The sequence below is a fragment of the Budorcas taxicolor genome, chromosome 4, assembly GCF_023091745.1.
Source record: "Budorcas taxicolor isolate Tak-1 chromosome 4, Takin1.1, whole genome shotgun sequence".
Lineage (NCBI taxonomy): Eukaryota > Metazoa > Chordata > Mammalia > Artiodactyla > Bovidae > Budorcas > Budorcas taxicolor.
The window spans coordinates 56,863,785-56,876,182 of NC_068913.1; the positions used below are offsets into that span (position 1 = coordinate 56,863,785).

General features: G+C 39.6%; 1 pseudogene; it reads right to left on the reverse strand.

Annotated features, from left to right (window-relative positions):
• Positions 1 to 832: 832 nt before the first annotated feature.
• On the reverse strand, positions 833 to 2,075 carry LOC128046637 (40S ribosomal protein S3a-like; annotated as a pseudogene).
• Positions 2,076 to 12,398: the final 10,323 nt, after the last annotated feature.

Here is a 12,398-nt window from a genome sequence, read left to right on the forward strand (position 1 = left end):
AAGGTAAGTATTCCGATATGGAAAATGCTGACGTTTTTATTTTCATAAACCTCTACTGAAATTTAGCATTTCCTTCAATTATGAAGGTGGGAAACAGCACAGAATAGTATTAATAGTATCTATACCTTTGTAGGAGCTTCCCAGGTAGCTCAAATGGTAAAGAATCTGCTTGTGATGTGGGAGACCTGGGTTCTATCACTCGGTTGGGAACATCTCCTGGAGGAGAGCATGGCAACCCACTCCAATATTCTTGCCTGGAGAATTTCATAGACAGAGGAGCCTGATGGGCTACACTTCATGGAGTCACAAAGAGTAGGACATGACTGAGTCCTTTCACCTTCACTTTACCTTGGTAGGGCTATCCAGGAGGCAGTAGTAGTAGTAAAGAACCTGCCTGCCAATGCGGGAGACATAAGAAAAGGAGGTTAGATCCCTGGGTCAGGAAGATCCCCTGGGGGAGGGGATGGTAAACCCACTCCAGTATTCTTGCCTGGAGAATCCAATACAAATCAGGGGGTATTTTACATCATTTTGCAATAATTTCTAATATCTACATTTCCTTCATACCAAACTATTTGAAATTAAGTGAATGACTGGAGCAGCCACTAAATTACACAGGATTAGAGTTGTCCATTTACAGATGATAGCATAACCTAACTGCCAAATTGTGGGCAACTCTGTGCCTGGTGACCATTCAAGCAACTAACAATCAAGTTGTATGTTTATATTAGTAATTCAGATATCTATCTTCTTTTCAGTACTCTATGTTTACATCTTTTTTTTTTTAACCACAAATAAGATCTTTTATTTGTCATCATTAAAAGGCTGAATTTTAAACAGAATCTTGGACCAGTGGCTTATATCCATCACCACATTTAACTTTAGCACCTGTCTCATCCCCAGTAGCTTTTCTAAAACTATTGCCTTCACCATATAGCTCCATGAATTTTCCCAATTGAAACTTAGGTGTATTCAGCATTTTTACTTTTCTAACAAAGACATTATGGAGTGGATAAATAGATTAGTGAGTCTTTTCTATGTCTTTTCCAATACTGTTTGGAATCAATTTATTGACTACCTCTTTCAAATCATTTGTCTGCCCCTCTCAGGTCACGATTTCCATCATTTTCTTGTGGATCTAGCGGACCTGCTGGTGCTGGACATAAGCAGTCTTCAGGATATGATTGCTGCATTTTTTCAGTAAAACCCACACAGAACAGACGAAGCAAGTAAACATCCATAGTCTTAACATCAACATGAACTTCAATCATGATCTGCTAGTTTTAGATCATGGACCACATTTTATCAAGGGAGTACCACCAAATCAATGAACATGAATCTGAGCAAACTCCAGGAGATAGTGAAGGACAGAGAAGTCTGACATGTTGCAGCCCATGGGATCACAAAGAGTCGGACTCGACTTAGCGAGTGAACAACAAGATACACACCATGAAGTCTTCCCTAGAGGAAGAACTCTTTGCCCAAAGAGGAACCAGTTAGTCACCCTGAAGAGTCAGGAAACAAGAGAGTCCTCAAGAAAAAGAGGAAATTATCTTCCAGGGAGGGGCCACTCAGCAGTGGACCTGAAGAGGCTACTGCTAGCAAGAGCAGAGCTCTAAGAAAAAGAAAATGTTCTGAAAGCTATCTTAGAAAACTTTATTAGAATAAATTTACACCTAATGAGGCATAACTTGGAGAGACAGTTCCCAGCCCATTCTTTAGTACTCAATAAAAAAATCAAAAAGATCCATTCCATGGAAATTAGTAAGGCAGTTTTTGCCCTGAACAATCTCAGTAACTAGCCTGGATTTTCTAAATGCAACTTTGTCATTCTGCAGAACAGGAAGGCTCACTTCAAAAACATGACCCTTGAGGCCATCAGATACTGTTTGGGTTCCTTGAGTTCTCATGACTGGTGTTTTCATATAAGAAATATGTATTTCAGATAAGAAATACTGGGAAAACACTAGTGCTTTCACATAATACCAATCATTCTTAGAAAATCAGTCAACCACTTTCTTCTTGGGTCCCTTTTTGCCAACTTTCACAAGATGCTTGTTCTTGCCAATTACCATGGTGATGCTCAAAAAGCCCAAAGAGACAGTTTATATTTATTAATATAAGGAATTAAGTTACTCAAAGTATACCTTAGCCCTCAACATTCTTTTACCTAAACTAAGCAACAATAATTTGTACAATTGTGTCATTAAAACAATTAAATTTTACTTTTGTCTTGTTTTGTTCATTAATGGATTATAAAGAGGTATATATCTTCAGTTCAGTTCAGTTCAGTCGCTCAGTCACGTCCAACTCTTTGCAACCCCATGAATTGCAGAGCGCCAGGCCTCCCTGTCCATCACCAACTCCCAGAGTTCACTCAGACTCACATCCATCGAGTCGGTGATGCCATCCAGCCATCTCATCTTCTGACGTCCCCTTCTCCTCCTGCCCCCAATCCCTCCCAGCATCAAAGTCTTTTCCAATGAGTCAACTCTTCGCATGAGGTGGCCAAAGTATTGGAGTTTCAGCTTTAGCATCAGTCCTTCCAAAGAACACCCAGGACCGATCTCCTTTAGAATGGACTGGTTGGATCTCCTTGCAGTCCAAGGGACTCTCAAGAGTCTTCTCCAACACCACAGTTCAAAAGCATCAATTCTTCAACACTCAGCTGTATTCACAATCCAACTCTCACATCCATACATGACTACTGAAAAAACTATAGCCTTGACTAGACGGACCTATGTTGACAAAGGAATGTCTCTACTTTTTAATATTCTGTCTAGGTTGATCATAACTTTCCTTCCAAGGAGTAAGCGTCTTTTAATTTCATGGCTGCAATCACCATCTGCAGTGATTTTGGAGGCCCAAAACTTTATGTCTGACACTGTTTCCACTGTTTCCCCATCTATTTCCCATGAAGTGATGGGACCAGATGCCATGATCTTCATTTTCTGAATGTTGAGCTGTAAGCCAACTTTTTCACTCTCCTCTTTCACTTTCATCAGGAGGCTTTTTAGTTCCTCTTCACTTTCTGCCATAAGGGTGATGTCATCTGCATACCTGAGGTTATTGATATTTCTCCCAGCAATCTTGATTCCAGCTTGTGCTTCTTCCAGCACAGCATTTCTCATAATGTATGCTGCATATAAGTTAAATAAGCACAGTGACAATATATAGCCTTGATGTACTCCTTTTCCTATTTGGAACCAGGATATCTTAGTAAATCATAAAAATTTTTAAGCATCTTCTTAACTCTTTGGTATGCTATAATATTTCAATGAATATATGTTCCAAAGAATAGAAAATAATGGATGTGAAAGCAAATTTAGATCTCTCATGTCAGTGATGATCCAGGATCCTTAATTAATTAATGTTTTTCTTTTTCCTTCAATCTTCTATTTGATTAATTTGTCCACAAAAAAGAAAGACTTGTAGTCATGTGTTAGTATGATGCCATGAAGGCTGCACTGTATGGCTACTGTAAAAATGTGGGAGAACTGCTCTTTGCACCTATTAACCTTTCACAAAAGTGGATAGAGTGGTAAATGGGGAAAATAGAAAAGTACAGTTGAACCAAATATTTAACTTGTAGACAAAAGAAACATTTTCTCAAAGAACTGAGTCCAGCAAAATCAATTGTGGGGTATAGATGGAGTTTTATCATCATTTGAATTGAATACACATTTAAGGGTCCTTTATTCACGGATTCATTTCCAAAGTTTCTGTACTACATATCTAGAATTTTCCCAGTAAGAATTATCATTTATTCAAGCTGAGTCTTTGAACTGAACTGAATCTAATACTCTGGGAAAGTCACACTGAGTAAGATTCAATTGTTGAGCAATCAGGTGAAACAGAAATTTTGTGTATGAGACCATTGATTATTTACTGTCAGGCTAGAGAGAAAGGACTTTGCCCTAAGTGGAAGATTTGGTCACACCATATAGGCATGATGGTTCTATATAGTTATTACCTTAACAATAGACTCTGCCATAAATAAACAAAAAGACAATTTATCTGAGGCACTAAGATTTATCCCAGTAGAACATTGTGATTATGCAGTTTCTCCATGACAAAATTACTTTCATGAACTCATAAATCTATTATATACCATTTCCTATAATATTGCTTTCCCATAATTTCCTTTATCAGGTAAGACCTCACCTAGACACTTAATATAAACTGTGATGACAACATCTGGGTTACTAAGAAGTTTTAATAAGTCTTTGAAGATTATAGGAAATAAGTAGAATACATAACAGTGTTTTTAGTTCTAGACTTTCTATTTTACCAAGTAGAAATAACAATTATACCACAGGGTGATAGATTTTTGAAAAATGTTCACAAAGAGAAAAAATTTTATTTTACTAAATTTTGTATTTAGTTTCATTTACCATAACACTAGAATTTAAATTACAACAATTTTACTCATTTGGCTTAATTTCCCATTTAAGAGATGATGCAAATTTGAAAATCATACATGCAGCATAGAATTCAAATGTCATGTGTATGTTTTTGTTTGTTTGCTTTCTTTCCAAAACCCTTGGCAATTAGTAAACAATGGGTGAAGTATGTAGTTTAAAGATAGAGCTCACCAAATTGCCTAATAGGCTATAAGAAGATGTAAGAGAAAGTGTGGAGTCCAGATAACTGTACATTTTGGGTCTGAAAAAACTGGATGTCCAATAATGAAAATTCAAGAAGGAGATTTAGAAGTAGAGTTAATGATTCAGTTTTTGATACCTCAAATTTAGATGGCTATTAGATATCTAAGTAGAGACAGTAAGAAGGAATTTGGTGGTAACAGTCAAAAGAAGGGTTAATCCTTAGGATACATGTTGGAAGTCACAGCACATAGAAACAAAACTTAAAGCCTTATTCAATGGATAGGGTCTCTTAGAGAATGAATGGTTAGACAGAAGAGAATAGGTTTCAGGCCTAAGAGAGAGACCACTTTAAAACTTAGAAACTGTAAAGGTGAGGAGGTTCCAGCAAGACACTGGGAGGAGTGGTCATTGTGTTCCAAAAAATTTCTGGAGAATATGGTGTGAAGAAATGTTTAAGGAGAGAAGATGAAACTGGAAGTTTCAAATGCCACGTTGACTTTGACAACAGGGATATCACCAGTAACCTTGATAAGAATGGTTTCAGTGGAGTAATGGAAAATAGAGCCTGACTGCAATGGTTTGATACAGCCTAGAAAACAAGGAACTGGGGAGAGTGACTATGCACAACTCTATCTAGAAGTGCTAATACAAAGATAAATAGAAAGGAGAAGCCTGTGGGAGGAAGATAAAGTTTCAGGATCTGTACTTATAATAGTTGCTTTAAAATGGGTGATATGTCCATTGTGATGGAAATGAAGCACAGTGAGAAATACTGATGATTTAATGAGTGGGATGATAGTTGGAGTATTAAATTTTTAAGTAGGTGATGAGGGATAGAATCCAGTACACAAATAGAGTGACTTTGGATTAGGGGTGGGAAAGGGTGGCTGGGTGCAGAGCACATTGTTTGTAATGTAAGAAAAGGAAGTATATACAATGTAGTATATATACAGTTCACTTACAGGAAGATGTAGAGGTTCTTTTATGATTAGTTTAATTATTTTGTTCATTTAATAAGATAGGTTATCATCTGAGAATAGAGATGCAGGAGGGATCAAAGATTGAAAGAGAGTAGACAAGCTCTGAAATGTATCCTCAAAGAACAGGGATGTAAATTGTTTATGAAAATGTCATAGAACTATTGAACAGCACTGGGGGCTCACTTGAATTCTGTGATTTAGAACCCAAAGCGAGATAAGTTATTTTGGTTGTTATTTTCTCCAGTTATACTGTTCTGATGCATATCTCAAGTAGGTAGAGAGTTTGATTTAACAAGTTTTGGAGTTTTGTCAAAAGGAAAAGAGAAATTTAAAAAATAATTACAGAAAAATGCAAAACAGTAATTATAAAAGTGAATCATGAAATCTTATTAGGTATAAGAAAAGAAATGAGGATGTAACATGGGTGACAGTGAAAGGCTAAAGAGAATAAACTGGAGTAATGAGTAGTCAAAATTTAGGTGCTAGAAAGCAATAAGACAGAAAGATATGGTTAGTTGCCTAAGACAGGGATACTTCAAGTTGAGATTTTAGACGGGTTGTAGTTATTGCAAGAGGAACTAAAGAGCCTCTTGGTGAGGGTGAAAAAGGAAAGTGAAAGAGCCAGCTTAAAACTAAATATTAAAAAATCTAAGATCATAGCATCCGGCCCCGTTACCTCATGGCAACTAGAAGGGAAAAGGTGGATATAGTGACAGATTTCCTCTTCTTGGGCTCTAAAATCACTGCAGATGGTGACTGCAGCCATGAAATCAGAAGACGATTGCTTCTTGGCAGGAAAGCTAAGACAAATCCAGACAATGTGATGAAAAGCAGAGATATCACTCTGCCGACAAAGGCTACATAGCCAAGTCTATGTTGTCTTCCCTGGAGAAGGAAATGTCAACCCACTCCAGTGCTCTTGCCTGGAAAATCCCATGGACAGAGGAGCCTGGTTGGCTGCAGTCCATGGGGTCGCTAAGAGTTGGACACAACTGAAGCGACCTAGCAGCAGCAGCAGCAGCAGCATGGTCTTCCCAGTGGTCATGTACAGTAGTGATAGCTGAACCGTAAAGAAGGCTGAGCACCAGGTGCATGCAGAACACCAGCTGAGAGCAGACAGGAGTACCTGACCAGTGGAAAAAAATATATAGAACCAGGCAAAACTCCGTAGGATGAAGGAACTAGGGGGAAAACAGGAGAGTTAGAAAGGCAGGACCTGCCCTTGGTGGGTGGGGGAACTGAAACAGGAGTCTGATCCCCACAGTGGGGCAACTGTCTGAATCAGAGGAGAAACATTTAAGACTGAAAATGAAACAGTTGATCTGTGACAGCCTAAATGGAATGAGAATCAGACAGTCCTTGCCACAGCCATACATACCCTGGACAGCAATGCTGGTCTCCTGGAAGGCACAGTGCCTGGGAGGTGAAGTTTAGGGATTTTGGAGCATTCCCAGGGTGAGGGCTGCTGTTCACTATGGAGAGAAAGACTGAGGGGATGTGAGGAAGGAGATCATGGTGGGAAATGCTGGTGGATGAAAGTTAGGCCATCATGGAAGTAAGATGATACTGCTGAGTCACATGCAGGGGGTGGAGCCATCACCATAGCCTCTCTCTCTCCACACTCCAGCATCAGCAGCTGAACAGTAGAGAGTCTGGCCTATCAAATGCCTGATGTATTAAACTACAGAGTAGGATCACACCCAGGGTTCTCCTTTCAGTGACTGATGGAAGGAACTACAGAGTAGGACCCTACCCAGGGTGCCACTTCAAGTGCCTGATGCACTGATCTACAGAGTAGGACCCCAGCCCGGGGCGGGGGGGGGGGGGGGGGGGGAGCCTCTATATGCCTGATACAAGGAACAACAGAGAAGGACCCCAGGCAAGGGAGCCCTCTAAGTGCCTGAATGGGCGGAGGTATGGAGAAAGACTGGCCAAAGAGGCCTTCTGATCACCAGCTACAAGAGGTGTGAAAAAAGACTCTGATAGGGCCATAACTCCTGCAGCAGAAACAGTCCAAGCCCCTGCACACTTGGCACTGCCAGGGTCCCTGCAAGCCAAGCAGCTGTGCCATCTGCACGCTGAACTCTCACTGGGGCAGAGCTGCCACAGGCAAAAAAAGTCGTGTCTGTGTGCACAGGATTGCTTCAGTCCTATCCAACTCTGTGACTCTGTAGACTGTGGCCTGCCAGGCTTCTCTGTCAGAGAGGGGATTCTCCAGGGAAGAATATTGGATCCTACTGGACAATAGTGGATGCCATACCCTTCTAGAGCACTATATCTCCTGCTGCCCTAGCCACCAACCCCCTGAGTACCTCATGCTGTTAGAACCCCTGTAACCCAAGCAGCTGCACCACCTCCACACCTGGCCCTCACAGCGGCAAACCCAAGCCCTCCAGGGCAGCCTCAGGAGCTAAACCCCAGTGGACGACACACATGTAGAGGTGGAAATAAAACTACAGTTGAAACCCAGGGGAAGTGTGGCTAAGGAGAAGACCCAAAACCTTACCACCAGCTGTACAAGCTGCAGAATAAATCCACTATCAACTAAGCAGACTGTGTTGATGGAATACATGAAAGACCATTGAGAGCTCCCACAAAAGAAAACACACTAACTCGGATAGCCGTGGATATTGGAGGCAAGAACACAAAGGAGTAGGACCAGATTAGAATCTGAGCTGCCCTCACAGCAGGTCCAGAGATCAGCACAGTGTTGGAGGGCATCCTAGGGAGGTGAGGTGGACTGTGACTACCAGCGAGGGAAGGGACGCTGACAACAGTGACTCAAGAAAACCATTTCTTATTCTTTTTTACTTTTTATGTAGATTCTTTTGTATATTTTTTTCTTTTTTCTTTCCTCTTTCCTTCCCCCTCTTTTGTAGTTGTCGATTTTATTGGCACTAAGAAATCCAATTAAGCTTTTGAGCTTTTTTCCCTGCCTCAGTCACATTTATTATTGTTGTTATAAACGTCTGCCTCTACATTGGGCTTTTGCAGTTCTGTGGAGGTTTCCTCTTTTTTTTTTCTTTTCTCTTTTTTTAATTTTAATTTTTTAACCTATTATTATTTTTTTCTACATTTATTCCTTTGTTTGCCTTTCCTACTACTCTTTTCCTCTTGAAGCTAATCTTTAATATAGATAAATCTTCATCTACCTATATTTAACTTTGCATATCTATTCATTCTTTCTTTTCTTTCCTTTCCTCTCAACATATTTGTTAGTTTTGTTTTCATTGCTTTATTCCTCCACTTGGCACCTTTCTTTAGTGTTGTTTTCCAGTCTGTGCTAAAGTTAGTTTTGTTCTTTACTAGTAAATATAATTTTTGATTTCCTTTTTTCACCAGGTCAGTCTACGGCACTTTATTTTTGTTGGACTGTTTTCACTTTGTTCATGGGTGTATATGTACATGTGTATATTCCAATATTTTAATTATTAGTGCCCGATTTTGTAACTGCCATTTGTCGGGGGTTCATCTTTGTTTTCTTGTTTTTGGATATTTGTTTTAATCTAACTTAATGCCAAAAACAACCACTTGTGGAATCTTTGTTCCTGACAAAAGATCAAGCCCTGAGCCTTTGAAATAGGAGCACTGACTCCAAAACCATAGACTACCAGAGAACTAACCCTAGAGAGTATCAAATAGTGAGAACTCACATAAAGGAAACCACTTGAAGACCATGCATTACCCAATCACCCAGTAGCACCCTCATCTAAACAATAAACAAAACAAAAATACACACCCAATCATCAGCAGACAGGATTATCATCTCACTCAGCCTTGGCCATCAGAGGAAAAACAAATAAACAAATCTAACCCCATAGGAAGCTTACACAAACCACTGGAGGGAAGAAACCAAAAGGAAGAAAGAATTCAACCTTCTTCAAGGTAAGAATTCAACTCTCCTTGAAGCCTGGGAAAGGAGACCTCAAACACAAGAACTTTAAAAAAAAATAATGAAAAATCAGACAAATACTGCACAAATAAAAGACAAAGTAGAAACACAGAAGTCCAAATAAATGAAGAGGAAATAGGCAAACTACCTGAAAAACAATTCAGAATAATGATAGTAAACATGATCAAAAACCTTGAAAACAAAATGGAGAAAATGCAATAATCAATTAACAAAGACCCAGAAAAATTAAAGAATAAACACACAGAGACAAACAACACAATTACTGAAATTAAAAATACTCTAAAGGTATCAATAGCAGAATATTTGAAGGAGAAGAACCAATCAGTGAGCTGGAAGATAAAATGGTGGAAATAACTTCTGAAGAGCAGGTTAAAGTATAACGAATGAAAAGAGCTAAGGACAGTCTCAGAGACCTCTGGGACAATATCAAATGCACAAACATTCAAATTATGGGGGGTCCCAGAAGAATAAGAGAAAAAGAAAGTGTATGAGAAAATGTTTGGAGATTATAGTTGAAAATTTCCCCAACATGGAAAAGGAAATTGTCAATCAAATCCAAGAGGTACAAAGAGTCCCATATAAGATAAACCCAAGGAGAAACATGCCAAGACACATATAATCAAACTAACAAAGACCAAACACAAAAAAGAAATATTAAAATCAGTAAGGTATAAGCAACAAGTAACATACATGGGAAACCCCATATGCTTAACAGCTGATCTTTCAACAGAAACTCTGCAGGCCAGAAGGAAATGGCAGGATATATTTAAAGTTCTGAAAGGGAAAAATCTGCAACAAAGATTACTGTACCCAGCAAGGATCTCATTCAAAACTGATGGAAAAATAAAAAGCTTTTTAGACAATCAAATAGCAATGAAGAGAAGAGAAGCAAAGAGCAAAGGAGAAAAGGAAAGATATAAGCATTTGAACGCAGAGTTCCAAAGAATAACAAGGAGAGATAAGAAAGCCTTCCTCAGTGATCAATGTAAAGGAATAGAAGAAAAGAACAGAATGGGAAAGACAAGAGATCTCTTCAAGAAAACTAGAGATACCAAGGGAACATTTCATGCACAGATGGGCTCGATAAAGGACAGAAATAATATGGACCTAACAGAAGCAGAAGATGTTAAGAAGAGGTGGCAAGAATACACAGAAGAACTGTACAAAAAAGATCTTCATTACCCAGATAATCATGATGGTGTGATCACTCACCTAGAGCCAGACATCCTGGAATGTGAAGTGGCCTTAGAAAGCATCACTACAAACAAAGCTAGTGGAGGTGATGGAATTCCAGTTGAGCTATTTCAAATCCTGAAAGATGATGCTGTGAAAGTGCTGCACTCAGCATGCCAGCAAATCTGGAAAACTCAGCAGTGGCCACAGGACTGGAAAAGGTCAGTTTTCATTCCAATCCCAAAGAAAGGCAATGCCAAAGAATGTTCAAACTACCGCGCAATTGCACTCATCTCACACGCTAGTAAAGTAATGCTCAAAATTCTCCAAGCCAGGCTTCAGCAATACATGAACCATGAACTCCCTGATGTTCAAGCTAGTTTTAGGAAAGGCAGAGGAACCAGAGGTCAAATTGCCAACATCCACTGGATCATTGAAAATGCAAGAGAGTTCCAGAAAAACATCTATTTCTGCTTTATTGACTATGCCAAAGCCTTTGACTGTGTGGATCACAATAAATGGTGGAAAATTTTTAAAGAGGTGGGAACACAGGCCACCTGACCTGCCTCTTGAGAAACCTACATGCAGGTCAGAAAGCAGCAGTTAGAACTGGACATGGAACAACAGACTGGTTCCAAATAGGAAAAGGAGTACGTCAAGGCTGTATATTGTCACCTTGCTTATTTAACTTATATGCAGTGTACATCATGGGAAACGCTGGGCTGGATGAAGCACAAGCTGGGATCGAGATTGCTGGGTGAAATATCAATAACCTTAGATATGCAGATGACACCACCCTTATGGCAGAAAGTGAAGAGGAACTACAAAGCCTTTTGATAAAAGTGAAAGAGGAGAGTGGAAAAGTTGGCTTAAAGCTCAACATTCAGAAAATGAAGATCATGGCATCTGGTCCCACCACTTCATGGAAAATAGATGGGGAAACAGTGGAAACAGTGTCAGACTTTATTTTGGGGGGCTCCAAAATCACTGCAGATGGTGATTGCAGCCATGAAATTAAAAGACGCTTACTCCTTGGAAGGAAAGTTATGACCAACCTAGATAGCATATTGAAAAGCAGAGACATTACTTTGCCAACAAAGGTCCATCTAGTCAAGGCTATGGTTTTTCCAGTGGTCATGTATGAATGTGAAAGTTGGACTGTGAAGAAAGCTGAGTGCCGAAGAATTGATGCTTTTAACTGTGGTGTTGGAGAAGACTCTTGAGAGGCCCTTGGAGTGCAAGGAGATTCAACCAGTCCATTCTAAAGGAGATCAGTCCTGGGATTTCTTTGGAAGAACAGATGCTAAAGCTGAAACTCCATAACTTTCGCCACCTCATGCGAAGAGTTGACTCTTTGGAAAAGACTGATGCTGGGAAGGATTGGGGGCAGGAGGATAAGGGGATGACAGAGGATGAGATGGTAAATGGCATCACCGACTTGATGGACAAGAGTTTGGGTGAACTCTGGGAGTTGGTGATGGACAGGGACGCGTGGCATGCTGCAATTCATGGGATCACAAAGAGGGGGACACAACTGAGCGACTGAACTGAACTGAGACAAGCAAAAGTTAAGAGAATTCATTACCACCAAAACAGCTTTACAACAAACATTAAAGGGACTTAATATAGTCAAGAAATACAACAGAAGAAAAAAGATCTACAAAATCAACCCCAAACACTTAAGAAAATAACAATAGGAACATATATAAAAATAATTACCTTAAA